Source organism: Rhyacophila brunnea, unplaced genomic scaffold (assembly GCF_057557595.1).
Source record: "Rhyacophila brunnea isolate RB1 unplaced genomic scaffold, BYU_Rbru_1.0 scaffold_107, whole genome shotgun sequence".
NCBI classification, from domain to species: domain Eukaryota; kingdom Metazoa; phylum Arthropoda; class Insecta; order Trichoptera; family Rhyacophilidae; genus Rhyacophila; species Rhyacophila brunnea.
Genome location: NW_028232760.1, coordinates 645587 through 654519, shown reverse-complemented (window position 1 = coordinate 654519; position 8933 = coordinate 645587). Strand labels below are relative to the sequence as shown.

Genomic DNA, 8933 nt, shown 5'->3' with positions numbered 1-8933 from the left:
TAAAATATGTTTTTGCTTCTTTATAATTCCATAATATATCTTTGTGTAAACAATGATGAAATATATTTTTTTATAAGATAACTTTTAAAATACAAATTTATTGGTTATACAATCAATAATTATAACCAAATCGATTTTATAAATAAATATCAGAATGATCAATTAATTCTTATTTTTTATATATGGTTTATATGATAATTATTTCCACATATTCATTGTTGTTTTTAATATCAAAGATAAATAAAAATTTAGTTTATAACTACAGACTTCTATTAAAGAGTCTAAGTACATAATAAAAATAAAAATAAAAATACGTGTGTTTGTTTATTATGCATTTTTTTTGCAATTTTTTTTTATTAATTTCTCTTGTAAAATCAAAGCATCTTTCGTAATATTATTCAATTATCATTCTTTTTCGTTAAATTTTATGAATTCAACATGTAAAATACCTTAAATTACACAAAAGTTCTTATCAGTCTTCAAGTAAAATAGATCATATCGTTGTGATTCAAACCATTTCATGAAAAGAAAAATAAAATTTTAGATAAGCCGTTACTAAATATATTATATATCAGCTAAAATAGACGTGACTTTATATTGATAGCATATTTTAAAGCACAATCTAATTACATTTAATTTGATATTTTGTCTATTGTGACTGTAGAAACACAATACTAAGACGGGATTTTATGTAATTGCGAGAATAAGTAATAAAGACAAAATATTATCAATTTTTTTAGCTTTATATTTTAGATTATTAATCTTGAAATTGTATAATCAATGTTATAATATTTTAATGATATATTTTTTGATTTCATGGGTTTCTTTAGACGCGATTATACTTTTTGGATGATTTTTATGGGAATAATAGTGTTCAATGACTTAATATATACTTTTTAGTTTTAAAATATAATTTTTCGAATATCGATAAACATTTTATAAAATGCATATCAACATAAAAAAAGAAAATCCCTTTTTTTTTGCTATTTAATATTTTTATAGCATTTAGATTAGATATTATAGTCTTTAAAATTTTTTACTATGACAATAAATTCTTGCTTGTAATTATTTAGTTTTAAATGTGATTCGCAGATATTTTATTTATTTGATAAATCTACATATAAATCTCAAATCTGATTTAAAAAATCATCTTTATATATAGCTATATAACAAAAATAGTATTTATAAAGTCAATACTACAAAAATGTATTATTATACATATTTTCTTAGTTCTAAAATGTTGTTTTTAGATTTTTACTTTTTAACATCAAAATATATTTCTCTAGCCATAAACATATATTTTTCAAATTAAGGCCAAATCATAAATAGATCATAATATTTTTTTATTAATTCTCACTCGAACTAATTAGTTGCTAAAAATTTTTATTTCGAATATAAACAGCCATAATTTCTTGTATAATGTAATTTATTAGGCAAAAAATCATTGAAAAATCGTTTATTATTGTTTTTGTTAATTCCGAAAACTACATTTTATTTCAGAAATATCACATAATAGAATTTTCAAAAGCTGATTTAAACGCTTGAATCCGCAAGAAGATTTATTGACATAATTAATGGATTATAAAATAGTGAATTGCGAGCTCTAGTTTTTGAGGTTTATTTCTTTTATATCTTTATGCAAGGGGTTTGCTTTATATACTAAGAAAAATGATAAAAAATGCTCATTATTATAATATTTTTCAAAGGTGAATAAAAATATTCAACTAAAGACTCTTGTTTAATATATATTGCCATAAAATAATTGTTTATCATTATTTTTTTTGGAAGCTAACTTAGACCTAAATATATGATGATCGATATTATTTGATATTTTAGGCTTGATGTCCTTTAATTTGTGTGTTATTTTATAATTCTGAAGAAAATTGGCATAAATTCTTTCGCAGTTGAAAAATATCATGTTGTTAAATGCAAAAATAGTTTTTAAAATATATGATGAGACAAATCTATTAAGTTTATAAATGTTTTTCTGATTTTAAAGATACTTAAATTGATTTAAAGTTCCAATTTGCCTCTATATTGTCATATTTTTGCTGAAATTTACGTTGTTTTTTTAATTCCTGCATTAGAATTTAGATTAAACAATTGTTTTAAATAGTAAAGACGCATGAAGTCGAGAATTATTTATTTATGAGTTAATTTTTAACATTAAATTATTCTATTTTTTGATCATTTTAACTTGTTCGGTTTCTTGTCAGAATATTCGTTTTAATTTTTAATTACTTTCATTTCATGCATATTCAATTTTATCTCATCTCTTTTTTAAATAGTTAGATCAAAAATATTTTATAGTCACATGCTTTGAAAGTCTATCTTTTGTTAAGACTTCAAGATCTTTTATAAGTTCATACCAAATATTTCAAGATAATTATAATAAAAGGTATCTAATTAGAAACAAAATGATTTAGATTCATTAATTCCAATACAATTAATTATTTTCCATGGACCAAATTATTAAAAAATTCATTTTTCAAATTTAATATAGCTTGTTTTAGAATGCCCAATTAAAAATGCCGCAAAACAATTACATAGAAGAGCATATAAAAAAATATGGAAAAGCACCAGATCACACAATTCGAGTAGCAAAGAAAGCAGCACGTGAGCCACACAAAATACAAAAAATGGCCCGTAAACTACATGGACATCAAGCAATAATGTTCAACAAGAAGCGACGTGCAGAAAAGATCCAACTTAAGAAATCAATAAAAGAGAAAACACGAGAAAAAGCGACAATAAAATCAAATGCAGATGAAGCACTTCCAGGATTCTTACTCGATCGTGGTGACACAGCAAGAACAGTTAGTAGTGTAATAAAGCAGCAGCGACAAGAAAAAGCTTCGAAATATAGTGTTCCTATTGCTAAAGTTCAAGGCATACCAGAAATAGATACTTTCAAAGTTCTTGCTACGGGAAAAAGAGGTACGAAACAATGGAAGAGGATAGTAACAAAGCCTTGTTTTGTTGGGGAAGGTTTTACGAGAAAACCACCAAAATATGAACGTTTTATTCGACCGATGGCTATGCGATATAAATTTGCACATGTGAGTCACTCAGAACTAAAGGCTACTTTCAATCTTCCAATAATTGGTGTAAAACAAAATCCACATAGTTCAATTGGAACACAACTTGGAATATTACAAAAAGGGACAATAATTGAAGTTAATGTGAGTGAACTAGGAATTGTTTGTGGAAGTAAAATTGTCTGGGGAAAATATGCACAAATAACTAATCATCCTGAAAATGACGGTTGCATCAATGCCGTCCTTTTATTATAATAGAATAAAATATTTATCTAAATTTAATTGATATCATCGTATAATATTTTGTTTTCTAGAATGAACAAATCCTTTATTTTTACTGCATTATAGTCTTTTGTTACATCTTCTAATCATAAAAAAATACAAGCTTATCGATTCAAAAAGTACAAGAAGTATAATATTTGTGGTTCTTCTTCATATGAACTCAAATATTCTGCGATAATAAACACAGTTTATAATTAGTTTTCTTATCACTTTCTATTGTTCTGCTATATCCTTACCGATACCTCTTCTCCTATCAAGACTTATCCGTCAAGTGTTTTTTCATTCCCATGGCTTGCACATAAGCTCGACTCCATTGATATTCCAAGTTTTTTCAAATATTTCTTGAGAAATTTTGTAACCACCACATTCTACGTTTTTATATTTTTTTTATTTGCGCTTTAAATTTATTGATCATAGAATGTCCATTTGCAAATATTTCAATATTCTTGATTTCTACCAAGGTTGTTAAAGATGCTAGTGACAATTAATTCTATCAGTGATGAACAATATTTTTCTTGTCGTAAATAATGAACAAGAGCGTTAATTTTTTAACATGACATCTGTTTTTCGTCTCATAGCGACTTTTATTTGCAAATTTATTTTCCATAATTTCTTGCACTAATTATATACGAATTTTCTATGTTTTTTTAAAATTGTATTTTCTAGATATCAAAAATTATAGAAATCTCGCTATTTCATCATGACTTCTTGTGTAATCACAACCTAATTTCTCTTACATTCGCTCACCAAGTGACAAACTGTTTTATAAGGTTTATTATAATTCGAGCTCCTTGATCTTCCCAAAAAATATATTTCTCTCTTTAATGCAGTAAAATCTAGCCTCTTCTGCCGGTTTAAGATTTCCGAATAGTAAATATTTTGTAGATACATTGATCGCAAGCATTACTTTTTTCTCTTATGCTAAAGAGTTTTTGATGTAATTGTTTTTCCGTTTTTAACACAATAAACCTTAAGTTTTTTTAGCAGTAAGTATTTCCAAATTAATCTCTGTAATAGTATATTAAATCTTAAGCAAATTTTCTATCAATTCTAAATGTTTCTAATTGTCTTTTTCAAGTTTAAGTATAGCTGATTAATTCTTAGATGGTTGGCTTTAAAATTATAGTGTTCAGTTTAATTGAATATTATCTATTTTGTTTTTTGTTCTATATATGTAATCCCCCTATACAATTAATTTATTTTTAAGTAAAGTCATTCATTTTTTGCTGGTTGAAGGTGTGTTTGTCATCCCCTATAAATTTTTTTATATCATCATCAAGTTTTTTGTAATATTTCGAGTTGTGCTTTATTACTCCTATATAATGGAATATAAGTATAATAGCGCATTCTTATATTGATCTTGTACAATCAATCTATTTCTACATGTATTCTTTATCCAGATTTTAATTTAATTTTTGATATCATCCATGGTTTCAGATTTTATTATCCATTTTGAGTCTTCAAGAATTCCAAGATAATTATATTCGTCTTTTTCATCAATAACTGTAGTTATATCTTTACAATTTACGTGATTAGTTGCTGACTTTTCTTTGTTGATTTCCATACCCGTATTTGTAAAAAAATTAATAGCTTCTTTAAGAATTCTTTTTAGATTTTATTCATTTGAAATGATTTCTAAATAAAATATAACGAGTAAGTGATTTGTTCTATAGAAGCTTTCGTTTACTGGAACATTATCAGACGGTTTTAGACTTAGTGGATTCATGCATAAAACAAATAATATTGGGAATAACTTATCATTCTGGAGAATTCCTTTAAAATTTTTTTTTTCGTTTAATCTATTTATGGAAGTATTATTTAACAATAAGTTATAGTATACATTCATCATCCAGTTCTGTAGGTTGTGTTCTTTCTTAACTTACTATATCTTCGCGATCTCGTCTGCCAAAGGCAATTTCAAATTAAACTAAGTTCGAAATAGCACATTTCATAGTGATCTTTATCTACTAAATTTATATATCAGTTATATTTCTCGAATAGATTGCATTTTTTTATAAAGTAATGATGGCTTTGGTGGTGAGTTCATGCAAGTTAATAGTCGAAATTCTAATGCACGTAGTACATCCCTTTTCATTTTATGATATGATATTCCAATGTACAACTTTATTTCTTCTTCGTATTTCTCTTGGAAAATACTATAAACAATTTTATACAAATTCTGGTGGAGACTAATCAGCTTTTAAATAGAAAAAGTTCAGGATTAATCACGCCTAGAAGCTTTACAATGAGTAAAACTTGTTACAATATCATAAAACTTTTGTTGTGATACAAGTATATGCCTTTTGTATTCTCAGGCATGTAGCCAAACAAAAAAAATCGAAGTCATTCTCATTTGTATCATTAATCAATATTTCTGATCAAAAAATAAATATTTGTTAGAGAAATGCTTATATTATGCGTTTTTGTGTTTCTGATACTATGCTTATAGAATTGCTATCTTGATAGTTAAAATTAAACATTCGTTTTCGTGAATTCTCATCATTTTACATATTGATTTTTTTGCTTCGCATAGATTTTATTTTTTCAATGTTGATACTGTTCAATTTTTATCTAAGATTTTTTGATGCAGTCTTATTATCTTTCTAAGAAATCCAACTTTCTATTTATTTATGTGCGTTTTATTTGACATATACGCTTTTTATTCATTTTTAATATTATTAAATGTATCTTTTTATTATTTTTTATTTGAATGCATAAATTCTTGTATAAATCTGTTTTCTCGACATTTCTTCGCATGTTGCTTGGGCTTTTTGCATAGGTTTTTTCACTTTACCCATGTTTTTAATTGGGTAAATTATATATATCATTCAATCACTATATTTAATACAATATGAATTATTTAGGCTATATTATTTTAAGTTATATTTCTTGTTCTTGATAATTCCATTATTTCTGTTTCTCAAGGTTTGCTTGTCACAAGAGAAACATTTATGTGCATCTCTCAAGATTACCAGAATTTTTAATTTTTTGTCATGATATCGCGTAATTTTTATCTTCTCTTTTTTTCTTTAGTTCAGTTTTTTTAATATTAAGTACCGATATTTTACTTCCGTCATTGTCTTGCAGAATTTTTAAAACAGCTGTTTATAGCTGTTGATAGTTCTATTATCACGAAACTTTTTGGTTTAGTTGCTCTTGAAATTGATGATAAATATCGGCATCGTGTAAAACACATCAGAATATATAAATAGACCTCTTGAATTCATAAGTTCTTGGACTAAATTATGTTTATGAAAGAACATATAGTGTAAGAGCTTTAGATAACTTTGTTGGTTTGCTATCGTCCAGTTTGTTCACATTCTACGCTTGATTTTTTAGTACTGGATTAGATTGCAATGGTTTATGTTTGTCATTACCTTCTCATGGTTTATCTCTTTCATCAATAAAAAAACATATGTAATTATTGATTACATTAAAATAGTACAGAAGAAAGCTAGGGTGAAATAGGAAAAATGAAGCATGTAGAATAAGACATATTTTTATTGTTATTTTACGCTTTTTTCGGTTCAAAATATAATAATATCAAACTAACTTATATTTTTATTAGATTTATTAAAAGGCTAAGTGAATATCTTATTTTTAGTTTCGTTATCAAACATAGCTTACTTGATTTCCTATGACACAGAATATAAATAATTTTGGCTATCTTCTTCTCTCCGACGTATTCTTCGTTACTTACCTAGATTTTGATGCCTAAAGTTTAAAACCCCACTTCCTATTTCCGAATTTTGCATTTTTGTATGATCTATTTCGTGACTTCGAGTAATTTCCGGCATATTTATGATACTGTGCCACCACCTCATTCAAACCAACCTATATAATTGTTTATTATATATAAAATATCATACAAGATGCTTGTGAAAAAGATGTGATTGAACTAAGTATATATATTTGACAGTTTGTTTAGCAATTCTATGTTTTGATTAAAAGGTGTAAAAAAACAAAACACTGCGATTAAATTATTGATCTTATAAAACTATAAACCAAGAAGGCATTGCTATCATTTTATTAAATGGATTTATAGCGACAGGTTGATAACGTTTTGTCAAGTTTCGTTTTTTTTAAAAAAAGGTGATATTTTTGTAGAAGTAACCTCTGAAATTATTGATCTAAACGAAAATGATATAAAAAGTTTAACATAGGTGAAACAGGAAAACCAGAAGCAGAGCGCTAAAAAAGCATAAAATGCGAAACTGAGGCTTTAAATTCCAAGAAGATGGGGTTGAATCGGAACATACGCAAATTTTGTTATACAAATAAAATAATCATCTTATACTAGAATCGATCTCCACGTCAACAGAATCTTCTTTGGATGATATTTCTATACAGTCTATGCGAAAATACTACTACGCTAGACTTTTGTGTCACTTTTTTCATAAGAGAAATGCCATAAAAAAAAACATAAAATTGAAATGTAATTTGTCCCAACAGGAACTAAAAATAGAGTGACGAAAATATTAATAGATAAAAATGGAAAGAAGTCAGTTTTCAAACTATTTGGTGCAAAAAACTTTAAAAGAATATAATTAAGTTTACAACCCTTTTTGGAATTCATGGGTATAGTAGATTTGACTTATGTAGAAGGGGTTTTACTGCTATATACATAAGCTTAAAAAAGTAAATATCACCTTATTTGAAAGGACATTTAATACCATGCTAAAAAGTTTTCGCATATATTCCTCAAACTTTGAATAAGATAATCGGGAAATTACATCCACCCAAAACCCAAGAATATGTCCGATGATGTAGTCTTGCTACAAATCGCAAAATAGACTTACAAATGCCTCCCAAAAAAACCAAAAAGAAAACGAAATTTTTTTGGAACTAAGATCAAATAATAATTTCAAGAGTTATATTAAAATAAACGCAGTGTAGTTAGTAAAAGGAAGTAAAAAATTAAGAAAAAAGATGCAAATAACAAACTTGCTTATAGACGTAGATATGGTCAGAAAAAAATGTTAAATACTTATAAAGATAAACAAAACATATATAAGAAAAATATAGGCAGTAAAAAAAAGAATTGGCATCAACAGAAAATTTACAGCTTTGAGCTAAACAGGTGACTTTTTCATAGAGTTTTACTGAAAATAAGAACCAAAATATAGAAGCGTCAAATGAACATATAAATTACTTTGAATATAAATATGTAGAGAATGAAAAAAATTCGGCACAAAAAATTACAACTATGTCCTATACCTATTTTTGCGGATCTAAAAACACTTAAAATTATGTTATATAAGAGCAGTTGAATACGATGACATATAAAAAATCACCGATAAACTAAAAAGCTGCTGGACAGATGAAATCTTAATTTTCTATATATAAAAGAAGACGTCCCAAGCTAAATTAATGTATCAAATGCATCAAATGTATCAAATAAATTTTTAAAAATAAAAATCAGGAAGAATATTTTAAATCTAGTACATAATATCAGATACCATCTGAATGTACAAAAATAAGAGATTTATAACTAATAATCGAAGAATTTATAATTAAAGTTTGTAAAGACATACTTCGTTATAAAAATAATTAAATAAGATGTAAAGACAAAAGAATAAATTGCGAGTAAACAGTTAGGTGAAAAAATGTAAG

The 8933-nt window shown here is 25.9% G+C and overlaps 1 pseudogene; it reads left to right on the top strand.

Annotated features, from left to right (window-relative positions):
• Positions 1 to 2528: 2528 nt before the first annotated feature.
• LOC147078761 (uncharacterized) lies at positions 2529 to 3293 on the top strand (annotated as a pseudogene).
• The last annotated feature ends 5640 nt before the right edge of the window (positions 3294 to 8933 follow it).